The sequence below is a fragment of the Pan troglodytes genome, chromosome 11 (assembly GCF_028858775.2).
Source record: "Pan troglodytes isolate AG18354 chromosome 11, NHGRI_mPanTro3-v2.0_pri, whole genome shotgun sequence".
Classification (NCBI taxonomy): Eukaryota; Metazoa; Chordata; class Mammalia; order Primates; family Hominidae; genus Pan; species Pan troglodytes.
Window position 1 is genome coordinate 78,140,687 of NC_072409.2, and position 15,938 is coordinate 78,156,624.

The following is a 15,938-nucleotide window of genomic DNA, read 5'->3' on the forward strand; positions in this document are numbered from 1 at the left end:
GGCAATAACAGGAACAGAGCTGTCATCTCCTGATAACAATGGCTTCTCCTGGAATACCTCCTGAAGAACCTCCCTGAGGCTGTTTTACAGTTTAATTTTTTTTTAAGTAGGAGTACATTCTAAAATAACAATAATAAGTATAACATAGTAAGTATTAGGCAATAGGAATTTTTCAGCTCCATTATAATCTTCTGGAACCACTGTTGTATATGATGTCACTCACTAAAACGTTATGTGGCATATAACTCTATTCAGCTGTTATGCCCTCCAGGAAGCCTTCCTTGTTTAACCAGCCTGGTAGACCTACCAATTCTCTGAGCTCCCAAAGCATTCTGGGAGCTTCTATCATAATACTTAATATTATACTGTAAGGAACAACTTTACTGTAAACTCCCTGAAGACAGAAGGAACCTGTCTGCCTAGGGTCATGGTTAGATCTGCAGTATACGATACACATGGTGCCAGACACATATGCACTCAACAAATACTTACAAAATAAATGAAAGAGGAGTTCACTGCCTAGCAGAAAAGACACTGTAACTACATAATTACATGAAATAATTGTGTGGAATAAGCAAAGAGGGTGGCTGGGAAAGACTTCATGATGTTATCATTTGAACTGAATAAAAGATGAGCAGGAACTCCCTAAGTGGTCAGGGTTACTAAGCAAAGATACACAGGCATGTGAGCGGATGGTGCCCTCTGAGAAGCAGCAGTTAGGAGTGCTGTGTGTGGGAAAGTAGAGATGACTAGGGAATACATTATGGATTTATTCTATGGTGATTACCAGTAACTATTTTTTAATTATAAAAATACTTTTCCTGGCCAAGCGTGGTAGCTCATACCTATAATCCCAACATTTTGGAAGGCCAAGATGGATGGATCACTTGAGCTCAGGAGTTTGAGACCAGCCTGGGCAACATGACGAAACCCCATCTCTTATTTTAAAAATAACGATAACAAAAAACATTTCTATTGAAAATATTTTTAATGAAAAAAAATCGGCTGGGTGCAGTGGCTCACGCCTGTAATCCCAGCACTTTGAGAGGCCGAGGCGGGTGGATCACAAGGTCAGGAGTTCAAGACCAGCCTGGCCGAGATGGTGAAACCCTGTCTCTACTAAAAATACAAAAAAAATTAGCTGGGCATGGTGGCGGGCGCCTGTAATCCCACCTACTCGGAGGCTGAGGCAGAGGCAGAGAATTGCTTGAACCCGGGAGGCGGATGTTGCAGTGAGCTGAGATCGTGCCACTGCACTCCAGCTGGGGCACAGAGCAAGATTCCGTCTCAAAAAAAAGAAAAAGAAAAAAGAAAAATCCATCACCAAAAATAACCACTTTATTGATGTTTAGCTTAATTTCTGTTTTAAACCTAATATTATCTCAAAAACATATTGCCATTATTAAAGATTTATTAACAAAATCATGTTTAATGGCTGAATAGTGTTCACTGTATGAAGAACTGAAACCTTTTTTCTTTTTAATTTTTTTTTTTTTTTGGAGACAGAGTCACGCTTTATCCCCCAGGTGCTCACTGCAACCTCTACCTCCTACATTCAAGTGATTCTCATGCCTCAGCCTCCAGAGTAGCTGGGATTACAGGCGCCCGCCACGACGCCCAGCTAATTTTTGTATTTTTAGTAGAGACAGGTTTTGTCAGGTTGGCCAGGCTGGTCACAAACTCCTGACCCTCAGGTGATCTGCCTGCCTCGGCCTCCCAAAGTGCTGGGATTATAGGAGTGAGCCACTGTGCCCGGCTTCTTTTTAAAATGAATATGCAATTTTTGGGTGTTTGGATTGCTTACAATTTTTTACTACTAAAAAACACTAAGATGAGCATACTTACAGCCAAATATTAATCACATCCCTATGTATTTCTCTAAGTATATTTCCAGAAAAACATATTGCTAAGTAAAATGAGATTTTTTTTAATGTAAGTTTTTTTAAATGTAGCCAAATTGTTCTCCAAAAAAACATACCAATATGGAGTTGCATCAGTAGTTAGGAGAGTGTCCATTTTCCCAAATCCTTGCCACATAGGTCTTTAAAAAAACTTTCTCCTAAGTGCTAGGAAAAAAAATCATCTTGTTTTAAGTTGAAACTTTTATTTTTAGTAAAGTTGAAACTTTTTCACATTTATTAGAAAAATATATTTCTTTGCTGTTCATGTTCCTTGCTGATTTTACAACTGCAGTATTATTTTAATTACTGAGTTGTAAAAAAAATCTTTAAAGATAATATATCCGTTTTTCAAATACTGTGCATTGCATATATTTTCCACATATTTCTATCTTTTATATGGTTTATGTTTTCTTCCCATATCAAAATTTTAATTTTTTTTTTTTCTTGAGACAGGGTCTTGCTCTGTTGCCCGGGCTGGAGTGCAGTGATGATTATGGCTCACTGCAGCCTTGACCTCCCAGGCTCAAGCAACCCTCCTTGTCTCAGCCTCCTGAGTAGCTGGGACTATGGGCACATGCCACCATGCCCAGCTAATCAAAATTTTAATTCTTTTTTTTTTTTTTTTTTGACACACAAGCAGTATGTATTCAACACACTGATACCTGATAGCATGTCAGGAAAAGAGAACAGGCAATGCAGTTTAAGGGGGGAAAAACTGAGAAGTCATAACTACTCCAAAGATGTGAAGGAAACCACAAAAGACATGGACCTGCTTCTACTATAAAAAGAAAATGAAGCACTTCTCTGGGGTTGCTATACCAACTGTTTCAGCCCATTGTAGTCTTGCCTCTTTCAGGGCTTTAGCCACTATTTCATTTCATGGAAAAGCAGACATCTCCTAACAAACAGAGTGACATTTACCAAAAGAAAGAGGGCTTATCAGTGAGAAGCTTAGTAAAGAAAAATATTTACCTATGCTTTGCACAATTTTCTTTTTTTTTTTTTTTGAGACGGAGTCTTGCTCTGTTGCCAGGCTAGAGTGCAGTGGCACGATCTCGTCTTACTGCAGCCTCCATCTCCCAGGTTCAAGGGATTCTCCTGCCTCGGCCTCCTGAGTAGCTGGGATTACAGGCACACGCCACCACGTTCAGCTAATTTTTGTATTTTTAGTAGAGACGGGGTTTCACCGTGTTAGCCAGGATGGTCTCCATCTCCTGACCTCGTGATCCGCCCGCCTCGGCCTCCCAAAGTGCTGGGATTACAGGTGTGAGCCACCGTGCCCGGCCTGCTTTGCGCAATTTTCAAAAGCCATTATTTCTATTCAATTTTGGGTACTTACTACAGTGCTGGATGCAAAGTTTATGCAGTAAAAGCTTATTGAATGAATGAATCACAGGATAAATAATACAACTAGTAATTTCTTAAGATCATAAATTCCATTACAGTAACCCTGGTAGGCAACTCTATAAAGTTCTGGGCTCCAAGAAGAGGTCAGTGCATGCCATAAATGTGTTTGATCTGCTGTGAAGTATATTCACAGTCTTCAAAATGTAATGCTTAAATGAGATAAAATTGGTTGGTTACCACCCCCAAATTAGCATATGCCAGCCTGCACAAAGGTAAATAGCAAAAACTTTAACTGCTCAATCTGAATTAACCAAAGATTCCTTCTAGGAATCTTAAAAAAAAAAAGTAAGGGTGTGAACACTTCAAGCACTTATTTTCAGATGCATCAACTGACATAAATTAAAAATGGTACAAACTAATAATTGAACACCAGTAGCATAACAAAATAGAATTTTCACTCTTTCCGCTTTGAGTCAAAGTGGTTTGCTCATGTTTGTTGAAATCAGAACTGAAACAATGACATGTATAAAAAAGAATAGATAAAAGTGGTTCTTGCATTAAAGTTCCATTCCCTGCTCTCAGCTGATGAGGGCACGAGAACTCAATGGAGCAGTTAGGGCAGACTCAAATCATCTCAGCTGGAAGCACTCTCCACTTAAACATACTCATCTGGCCCACCCTCATTTCAAATTCAGGCAAAAATGGCCTCCCTGAGGCTTTAAGACTTGCTTTCTTCTTTTTCTTCTGATAGTGTTTCCCAGATTGGCTCCTTGATGTGTTCTGGTAACTGTTCTAATTGTGTCTTTGTTACTTCCATGGCAACCCTTTCAGGTAAGTTTCGCTGAATATATTCCAAGTAGACATCTGCTGTGCTTCCAGTTAGATGTTCTAACTCTAAACATCTGTAAAGTGTTCTCATTTCATACTGAACTCCGTGCTTCTTGTAAATATGCACTGATATGAGAAGAGTAAATCGCTCTATTTTCCTTGGAGGTTCGTGTACTTTAATAGAGATACCAAGTTCTTTAGCATCAAGCACAGCAAAATATTCATAACTGTCCAATACAGCCTTACCGTGGCGGCGCGGACGGCGTTTGGGGCCGTGTGCCGGCGCCTCTGGCAGGGATTGGGGAATTTTTCTGTAAACAGTTCTAAGGGCAATACAGCCAAAAATGGTGGCTTTCTTCTCAGTACCAATATGAAGTGGGTACAGTTTTCAAACCTACACGTTGATGTTCCAAAGGATTTCAGCAAACCTGTGATAATCTCTGATGAACCAGACACATTATATAAAATTTTAATTCTTATATTGTCAAGTCCATCTTTCCCTTATAGATTTACCTTTACTGATAATGTTTTTTGTTGTTGTTGTTTTGAGACTGAGTTTCACTCTTGTTGCCCAGGCTGGAGTGCAATGGCGTGATTCTCAGCTCTCTGCAACCTCCGCCTCCCGGGTTCAAGCGATTCTCCTGCTTGAGCCTCCTAAGTAGCTGGGATTACAGGTGCCCGCCACCACGCCCAGGTAATTTTTTTTTTTTTTTTTTTTTGGACGGAGTCTCACTCTGTCTCCTAGGCTGGAGTGCAGTGGCGCGATCTCGGCTCACTGCAACTCCACCTTCCGGGCTCAAGTCATTCTCCTGCCTCAGCCTCCTGAGTAGCTGGGATTACAGGCGCCCACCATCACACCCGGTTAATTTTTGTATTTTCAGTAGAGACAGGGTTTCACCATTTTGGCCAGGCTGGTCTCAAACTCCTGGCATCAAATGATCTGCCTGCCTCGGCCTCCCAAAGTGCTGGGATTACAGGCGTGAGCCACCACACCTGGCCCCAGCTAATTTTTTTTACATTTTTAGTAGAGACAGGGTTTCAACATGTTAGCCAAGTGGGTTTTGAACTCCTGACCTCAACTGATCTGCCCACTTCGACCTCCCAAAGTGCTAGGATTACAGGTATGAGCCACTGCGCCCGGCCCTGATGATGCTTTCTAAAATAAAACTAGTTCAATGACTTCCATATTTGACAGAAATTATGTGACTGAGACTGAGCACAGTGGCTCACATCCATAATCCCAGCACTATGGGAGGCCGAGGCCAGCTGATCTCTTGAATTCAGGAGTTTGAGACCAGCCTGGGCAACATGGTGAGACCTCGTCTCTATGAAAAATACCAAAATTAGCCAGGTGTGGCACACGCCTGTAGTCCCAGCTACTCAGGAGGCTGAGGCAAGAGAATCGCTTGAGCCAGGGAGGCGGAGGTTGCAGTGAGTCGAGATAGCACCACTGCACTCCAGCCTGGGCGACATGAGTGAAACCCTGTCTCAAAAAAAAAAAAAAAAAAAAAAAAAAAAAGTACGTGATTGAGAAAAATACGTACAAAAAATATTTTCTAAAAAGCTACTGGAAAGTTAAAGTTTTAAAATAAATTGAGCATATTCATACATTTGAAAAGTTTTTAAAAAATAACAAAGATATTTTATTCAGTCTACAGAAAATACTTAATGCACAGATGGATTTAAAACCCCAGTGGGGTTATATTGCTGTAGGCCACAGTGGTCTGAGAGTTTTAAGGAAGAGAGATTATTAGAATGAGAGTTTCAGAAAGATCTCGGAACTGGCTAGGTTTCCAGACTGTTGGACTTTCATAAAAAATAAAAAGGGGGATTAGCTTTTTAATTTTTCTTAATAAGGTCATTTAAAAAACTATAATTGTTGCATGAAAGGATATTTTAATACCAAAAATATAGAAAAATATAAAGTTGGAATAAAAGCTAATAATTTTGAATTGAATAAGTTTAATGAGAAATTCAATACTTTGACTTTAATTGGCTCATTTTTGCCTCAAAATATTACTTATTAAAAACTTTGATATTGGAAGTTGCTGTTTAGTAAAACATAAATTTAAAAAAAGATGGCTGGGCACAGTGTCTCACTCCTGTAATTCCAGTACTTTGGGAGGTCAACAAGGGCGGATCACCAGAGCTCGAGTTTGAGACCAGCCTGGGCAACATGATGTAACCCCATCTCTACTAAAAATACGAAAATTAGCCAGGTGTGGTGACGCCTGCCTGTAATATCAGCTACTCGGGAGGCTGACGCAGGAGAATCGCTTGAGCTGGCGGGGCGGAGGCTGCAGTGAGCCGAGATCACACCACTGCACTCCAGCCTAGGCGGCAAAGCAAACAAAAAAAACTTTGGTATTGGAAAATCACTGATAAAGAGAAAAAAATTGTAGAATATTAAGAATGTACACTAGGAGATAAATTAAAGCACCTAGAACAATTTTTATCCCAAAATCAACAGATGCAGAGAATGTAGCGTTAGACAAATCCTTGGATATGTGGGCCTAGTCCTCTCAAAACTCAGTCTAGCTTAATAAGTTAATAATTGTAAAATATTTATAACTCCACAGACCCCAATAAATAAGAGACAACCCTTCAAACACACTGAAATCTGTGTCTCTGAATCACAGAACTTCTCCAAATGTCCCCATCAAACCCCAGCATACATGACTGTAACAGCTATGGGTAAGCTGACATCTGGACAAATTCAAGGTCTTCATTGTCAGATGATATGGTAAAGGATAAAAGAAACTGAAAATGAATTCTATTAAAATGGGTACTAACATTTCATTGTATAAATGAAAGTGTTGTTGAGTCTATATCTTAAAAAAATATTAAACGAAAACTCATGAAAATAACATTTTCCTGTTTATTTAACTACAGACGATCCCCCACTTAAAATTGTTTGACTAACAATTTTTTGACTTTATGATGTTTATCTGGGTATTAAATTTATTTTGACTTCCAATATTTTCAACTGACAATGGGTTTATTGGGAGATAATCCCATCAGAAGTTGAAGAGCATCTGCATATGCAAATTCTCAGAACAAGAATAAAGTAAATGTTTGGCATTTTTTACATAATCTTCCCAATGAAATAATGATAGCAGAATATGACATCCTTACTTCATATTTGAATTTGTAGTATAATCAAAAAGAAGGTCATTTCAGCTCACGCCTGTAGTCCCAACACTTTGAGCGAGGTGGATTGCTTGAGGTCAGGAGTTCAAGACCAGCCCCGGCAACATAGAGAAACCCTATCTCTACAAAAGATTAGCCAAGCCTGTAGTCCCAGCTATTGAGAGGCTGAGGCAGGAGAACTGCTTGAGCCCAGGAGGCAGAAGTTGCAGTGAGCCATGATCGTGCCACTGCACACCAGCCTAGTCTAGGTAACAGAGCAAGACCCTGTCAAAAAACAAAAACAAAAACAAAAAAAACAAAACCTAAAACAGAGAGTCATTTCTGTATAAATATTCAAGGGCCTCATCAATTTTCCCAAGAGCCTTTTTCCTTAGTCCTGTGAGTTATTCACATAATGCTTTGAGGTGTCTATCATGTCATAATTGATGTCATTTTCTTTAATTGATCACTACTCTTAATTCTATGATATCATTATCTGCCAGTGATTTTATATTACTTGACCAGTTCTCTAACATAATTTTCAGGGTTTTGCAAAATTCTGCATCCTTTGTAAGATAAGAAATTTCGTGTTCCCACTGACACAGCACTACATTTGCATTATATAGTTTGAAATTTAACAATCAGCAGCACGCCAACAAAGACAGTGGGAGGGAGAAATAGATCCTGGGATATATTTAAATGGGTATTAATTTTTTTTTTTTTTGAGACGGAGTCTCGCTCTTGTTGCCCAGGCTGGCATGCAATGGCGTGATCTCGGCTCACTGCAACCTCCACCTCCTGGGTTCAAGCGATTCTCCTGCCTCAGCCTCCCGAATAGCTGGGATTACAGGCACCCGCCACCATGCCCCACTAATTTTTGTATTTTTAGTAGAGATGGGGTTTCACCATGTTGGCCAGGATGGTCTCGAACTCCTGACCTCAGGTGGTCTGCCTACCTCGGCGTCCCAAGGTACTGGGATTACAGACATGAGCTACCATGCACAGCCTAAATGGGTACTAATTATTATTATTATTTTTTAGATGGTTCAGGCGATTCTCCTGCCTCAGCCTCCTGAGTAGCTGGGATTACAGGCACCCGCCACCATGCCCGACTAAATAGGTACTAATTTTTTAAATGTAATATCACTAAGTAAATATTCTTATGATGACCTCCGGGCTTCTCCCTGCAACTTCATAACTGGGGGGACCTAGATCTTTCTTTTGTTTTGTTTTTTGAGACGGAGTCTCGCTCTGTCGCCCAGGCTGGAGTGCAGTGGCACAATCTCGGGTCACTACAGCCTCCGCCTCCCAGGTTCAAGCAATTCTCTGCCTCAGCCTCCCGAGTAGCTGGGATTACAGGTGCCGGCCACCACGCCCAGCTAATGATTATTAAAGGAACTCTAAATCCACATACAGATCCCTCAGGAATGAGAAGTAAGCCTGTATAATGGGTGTAAGTATTTAAATTACAGACTTTTCCCACTACTTTCCCAAAATATGAACTAATAGAAAATATTGTCCGTAACTACCAATGTTTTTTATTTTTTTATTTTACAAGATAATAAGCAAACTACAAAACTAAGAAATGAACTAGAAGACATTACCAAGTATGTACAAAATGACTGTCTAGATTCAAACCAGAAAATGCATGCCCCTGTCTCTGAACAGTACAGTGAGGTGATCTAATGGAACTGAGTATGAATTCCAGCTTCACCACTTACTATATCTAAGAACTTGGGCAAATCTCTTTATTTGAGTTATAGTTTTTTATTCCTTAAATAGCTACAATATCTGTCTCACAGAGGGATACTGTGAGGATTAAGTAATGTATAAAAAGTGCTTCACAGAAGGTTTGGCACATAGAAAGCATTAAAAAATGGAAGTTAGTATTATTAATAAATAAAGCACACTTGAGCTCATGCACCAAAGACTCTTCAGATCCTCACTCAAAACTTTCTTTTTTTTTGAGACAGAGTCTCGCTCTATCGCCCAGGCTGGAGTGCAGTGGCGCGATCTCGGCTCACTGCAACCTCTGCCTCCTGGGTTCAAGCGAGTCTCCTGCCTCCCGAGTAGCTGGGACTGCAGGCGTGTGCCACCACGCCCAGCTAATTTTTGTATTTTTAATAGAGACGGGGTTTCACCATGTTAGCCAGGTTGGTCTGGAACTCCTGACCTCAGGCAATCTGCCCACCTCAGCCTCCCAAAGTGCTGGGATTACAGGCATGAGCCACTGCGCCCAGCCAAAACTCTTAAGTTATGTATACTTCTAAACGAGCTTCAAAATCGATTTCTCTAATCAACAGATCAGAAGAAGCAGATTCAAATTTGTAGGCATGAGTTGCTATGGCAGGCATACTGGCAGCAGCAAATGAAGGCTAACATTGATAAATAATACATTCTAATACCGGATTAGCCAAAGGTTGTTTTGAGTAAAGGCAAACAACTTGGCACAAGTCTTATCTTTCTAAGAAATTTTTAAATTATAACATATTAGCAACATAGAGAAAACTACGAAAAATATAACAAACATCTGTGATACCACTCAGCTTTATCAATTTTAACATTTTATCTTTCACATATTTTTGAACATTACAAACACAGTTGAAGTGCCTTGTATATCCCTCCCCAATCCCTTCCCTTCTCTTCCTCCCCAGAGGGAACCACTATCCAAAAGTTGTTGTTATTCCCATGTAAATTTTTAATACCATGAATTCATATGTATGTAACCATAAACACTTTATAGTATTGTTTTGCGTTCAGTTTTTTCTCTGTAAATGTTTAATAAGAACCCACCATATGCTAGGCACAATTCTAGATGCTGGGATAGAGCACAGAACAAATACATGCCCTCACCAAGCTTATGTTTGTAATGTTTTCGAATTTTATGTAAATGGTATCACACTATATAAAGCTCATTCTACATTTTTTTCTTTTCTACCTCAACTTTAAATTTCTGAGATGTGTATCAGATGCTGATGCTTTTAGTTCATTTATCTTAACTGATGTATAGTATTTCATTGTATAAGTACACCAGAATTTATTTATCTATTAATATTTCCTCTTGATAGACATTCGTTTCCAACTTCTATTACAAACAATGCTATAATGAACCTTCTTCATATACCTCCGTGTCCACATATGCATTAATTTCTTTCTTCTTCTTCTTTATTCTTTAAGAGACAGGGTCTTGCTCTGTCACCCAGACTGGAATGCAGTGGTGCAATCATGGCTCCCTGCAGCCTCAAACTCCTGGGCTCAAGCATTCCTCCTAAGCTTTCTAAGTAGCTGGGACTATAGGCACGTGCAACTACACCTGGCTAATTTTTAAATTGTTTGTAGAGACGGAGTCTCACTGTGTTGCCCAGGCTGGTCTTGAACTCCTGCCCTCCAGTGATTGTCCCACCTCAGCCTCCCAAAATGCTGGGATTACAGGTATGAGCCACCATGCCCAGCCTGCATTAATTATTAAAAAAAAATTAATCTTCAGCTTTACCATATATTGCTCAACTGCTCTTCAAAATAATGTTATAAATTTACACTTCATCAGTAATATCTAAGAGTGCCTATTTCTCAACATTTCGCTGCCGAGAGAAATACCAAGTATTTTTCTGCCAATACTTGATATTTACTGTTATTTTTATTTGCACTTCCATAATAAATGATAAGCTTGAACATCTTTCTGTAGTTATTCTTCATTGTAGTTTTTTGTTTTATTTTATTTTATTTATTAATTTTTTTGACATGGAGTCTTGCTCTTGTTGCCCAGGCTGGAATGCAATGGCACAATCTTGGCTCACCGCAACCTCCGCCTCCCGGGTTCAAGTGATTCTCCTGTCTCAGCCTCCCGAGTAGCTGGGATTACAGGCATGCACCACCATGCCCGGCTAATTTTTGTATTTTTAGTAGAGACGGGGTTTCTCCATGTTGGTCAGGCTGGTCTCGAACTCCCTACCTCAGGTGATCCACCCAAAAGTGCGGGAATTACAGGCATGAGCCACCGTGCCCGGCCTGTTCATTGTAGTTTATCTTAGGTGATTCTCTGCCTCTTTTGCTAAAGGGCTATTATCTTATATACTAATACTTTTCTGGTTATGTACATTGAAAATACCTTCTCCCACCAACTGTAGCCTATCTTCTCACATTATTATGATGCGTTTGGTTACAATGAAGTTTAAAATTTTTATGCAGTTGAACTGATCAATCCTTAATGATTTATGCTTTTTGTATCTAAAAAAATCCTTTCTTACACTTAGAACACAACTATATTCTATACTTTCTCCTAAAACTTTAAAGCTTTGCTTTCATAATTAGATCTTTAATCTAACTGGAAGTTATTTTCACTTATGGTGTGAAGTAGAGATCTAATTTTATTCTATTTTTTCATATATATATAGCCAAACCTCTCTTTTCCATTTCCACCCCCCACTGATGTATAATGCCCCTGCTATCATATACAACATTTTTATAGATACACAGGTCTGTTTCTGGGATATTCCATTGTCACTTAATCTACTCCTGTTTTAAGACTACATACTATAGGCATGCACCACCATGCCTCGCTCTTGCTGTTCTATATAAGTTTTAAAATCAAGTTTTATGAAAAACTCTGTTGGTATGTTAACTAAAACTACACTGGATTTATGGAATAATTTGGGGAGAATCAACTTCTTTATGATGCTGACTTTTTGCCTCCAGAGAAGATTTGAATTTGTTTTCCTTTTTTTTTTTTCTTTTTTCTGAGAGGGGGTCTTGCTATTTTGCTCAGGCTGTCCATGAACTCCTGGGCTCAGCCTTGGCCTCCCAAGTACCTGGAACTACAGGTGTGTGCCACTGCACCTGGCAGACTTATATTTGTTTTTACAGATACATGACAGTGCTTCCAACCTGAATCCAATTGAAAATTGTTGGCTGGAGATTTTGAACTATATGGTAGTGTGAATTTGGGTCCCACACATGCATGAGTGCTGGATTGTGGTTAGATATTCACAGAGGAGGGCCAGGCACAGTGGCTCATGCCTGTAATTTCAGCACTTAGGGAGGCCGAGGTGGGAGGATTGCTTGAGGTCAGCAGCGTCAGACCAGCCTGGGCAACATAGCAAGACCCTGTCTCTACAAAAAGAAATTTTTTTTAATAGCCAGGGGTGGTGCCACACACCTATAGTCCCAGCTACTCGGGAGGTTGAAATGGGAAAATCCCTTGAGCTATGATCATGCCACTGAACTCCAGCCTGGGCAACAGAGTGGGACTCTGTCTCTAAAATAGAGGGAGACTTTCTCTAAAATAAAATAAAATAAGATATTCAGCTACTTCTGTCCCCAATGCCACAGCCTAGATGAACAGGGTGGTTTATCTCTAGATCACCTTTTTGCTGAAAGTAAGCACTTTTGGGGTCCCAGCCTTATGCAGAGTCACTTTCTACTAAATTCCTCACCTTAAACTGGTTCTAGAATTATCTCTCTTGTTCCCTTTACTTCTCATACTTGTCAAAACAGAAGCTCAAGGTCACCAGCACTTGGCAGAAGCCTCCAGGGTAAAAGCCAACTGAACACCTGTTTACTTCTTTGCATTCCTGATTCCATTTCATTTTTGGCCCATGGATTCCTGTCCTTCTTATCAGCTCAACTACATATTAGAAATATATATATATATTACATTTTATCCAGCATTTGTTTTTAATTAGAAACATTGTTCAGGATATTTTTTGTTCTTAAAAACATATTTGTTTAATGTAAATACATTAACTCTACCACCATTTTGATAACTCTGTTTTGCATCTTTTCTTTTTGTTTTTGTTTTCTACCTGCTTGTTTGCTTGCTTGTTTTTGAGACCCCCAGATGCAGAAGGTGGAGTTAATCATACTTTTATCCTATTGTAGCATATTTTCATCACCAATCTGTGCAAGGTTCCCAGGTCACTTTGTTGTCTAAGCATTTGTTTCCATTTATCCCCACCTCCAACTTTCATTTCCTCCCCTACCCATTTACGCAAGGATTTTGTTCTGATCGCATGTAGTTGCTTCTTACGTTGGTGTTCTTACAAAATAGGTATTGTGGTGGCCGGGCGCAGTGGCTCACCTCTGTAATCCCAGCACTTTGGGAGACCAAGGCAGGTGGATCACCTGAGGTCGGGAGTTCGAGACCACCCTGATTAACATGGAGAAACCCTGTCTCTACTAAAAAATACAAAATTAGCCAGGCGTGGTGGCACATGCCTGTAAACCCAGCTACTTGGGAGGCTGAGGCAGGAGAATCGCTTGAACCTGGAAGGCAGAGGTTGTGGTGAGCCGAGATCGCGCCATTGCACTCCAGCCTGGGCAACAAGAGCACAACTCCATCTCAAAAAAAAAAAAAAAAAAAAGGTATTGTGGTATTTGGGTGTATGTTTTATTTGCATAAATGATAGTGTATTACATATTCTGCTTCTTACTATTTTTTCTCTCTAAAAAACTGCTAGGTTCTGAAATCTCATACATGTGGCACAGGCATATCTAATCTGGGTTCCCATTGCCGAACATCACCCTGGCATCATCTGCCACATTTCACCTGTGCATTCTCTCATTGATGGTGGGCACTCAGTTGGCTCCAGTGCTCTCCCACATACATACACCACACCAAACAACCTCAAACCTGTGGGCTCTTGTGGATCCTATGAGAATGTCTCTGGACTATATACTAAGCAGCATAACTGCTGGGTCATAGCATTAGTAGCCCTAGATCCTTCCAGAAAGGCTATAGCATCCACACCCCATCAGCCATCAAGGTACAGAACCCATCTATGACAACATTTGGCTTATCCAGCTTTTAAATTTTTGCAGTCCAGTAGATGTAAAGTGCCATTTTGTTCTAATTCTCATTTGTGTGATTACTAATAACTTTAAGCTTCTCTTTACATGCATAATAGCTGTAGGGGTTTCCTTTCTATCAATTGTTTGTCCATATCCTTTGCTCATTTTTCTACTGGGGTTGCCCTCCTGATTTTTATTTGCAGGAGTCCCTTGTATATTCTGGGCATTAATCCCTTGTCAGCTTTTAACATTGAAATACCTTTTCTCATTTGTTCAGCTATGCATTAACTCTGTTCATATTGCCTTTTTTTTTTTTAAAGAAATATACCACTTTTTTTAACTTTTTTTTTTTTCTTTTAAGATGGAGTCTCGCTCTGTTGCTCAGGCTGGTGTGCAGTGACGCGATCTCGGCTCACTACAGCCGCCACCTCCTGGGTTCCAGCGATTCTCCTGCCTCAGCCTCCCGGGTAGCTGGGATTACAGGCACGCGCCACCAAGCCTGGCTATTTTTTTGTTTTTGTTTTTGTTTTTTTGTATTTTTAGTAGAGATGGGGTTTCACTATGTTGGCCAGGCTGGTCTCAAACTCCTGACTTCAGGTGATCCGCCTGCCTCCGCCTCCCAAAGTGCTGGGATTACAGGCATGAGCCACTGTGCCCAGCCACTTTTTTAAATTTTTAAGTTCGGGGTACATGTGTAGGTTTGTTATATAGCTAAACTTGTGTCATAGAGGTTTGCTGTACAGATTATTTTGTCACTCAGGTATTAAGCCTAGTACTCATTAGTTATTTAACCTGATCCTCTCCCACCTCCCACCCTCCACTCTCTGGAAGGCCCCAGCGTCTGTTGCTCCCCTCTATGTTGTCCATGTGTTCTCATCATCTAGCTCCCACTTCTAAGTGAGAACATGCAGTATTTGGTTTTCCGTTCCTGCATTAATTTGCTAAAGATAATGGCCTCCAGTTTTACCCATGTTCCTGCAAAGGACATGATCTCATTCTTTTTTATGGCTGCATAGTATTCCATGGTATATATGTACTATGTTTTCCTTATCCAGTCTGCCATTAATGGGCATTTAGGTTGATTCCATGTTTTTGCTATTGTGAATAGTGCTGCAATGAACATATGCATGCATGTGTCTTTATTCCTTTGGGTATATACCCTGTAATGGGACTCCTGGGTCGAATGGTAGTTGTTTTTAGGTCTTTGAGGAATCAACACACTATTTTCCACAATGGCTGAACTAATTTACACTCTCACCAACAGTGTATAGGTGTTCCTTTTTCTCCGTAACCTCACCAGCATCTGTATTTTTTTGACTTTTTAATAACAGCCATTTGTTCAGGATATTTTAAAATCTTCTACTGCCTAATTTTTATCTGCTTGATTTATCAGTTTTGGACACACCTGTATTAAAATATCTCACTATAATTGTAGACTTCTAATTCTTTATAATTCTGTTTTTGCTTTGTGTATTTTAAGGCTATATTTAAGGTGCATTTAAGTTCATAATTATTATATCTTCTTGGTAGACTTTTCCTTTTATTAATGTGTACTGTTTCATTTTATCTTTATTAAAGCCCTTGGTCTTTCATCTGTCTGATATTGATAATTTCTATCAGTTTTCTTTTCCCATTTCTCAGTGGTTTTATTTTTGGCATTGCTAAACATCTATCGATAGAGCAACAGATAAATAATTTGGCTTTTTATTCAAATTGTTGACTCTTAAAGAAAATTAATCTATATTTACTTTGAACTACTCATATATTTGGAACTCTTTCTACTTCTCATTTTCTATATTCTATTTATCATCCCTATTCTTCATTTAAATTTTTTTTTTTTACTTTTTAAAACTATCCTGTCTTTTACTGAACTGATTAAGTTTTCAATATTCTCTTTTGCCCTTCTGCTGCTTTGAGAGCTATAATGGTTTGTATTTCCATTATTTT

The 15,938-nt window shown here is 39.5% G+C and overlaps 1 protein-coding gene across 10 annotated transcripts in view; it reads right to left on the minus strand.

Annotated features, from left to right (window-relative positions):
- The window catches only part of DCAF10 (DDB1 and CUL4 associated factor 10), a 60,867-nt gene that overhangs the window by 21,413 nt on the left and 23,516 nt on the right, over positions 1-15,938 (minus strand). The window lies entirely within an intron of this gene.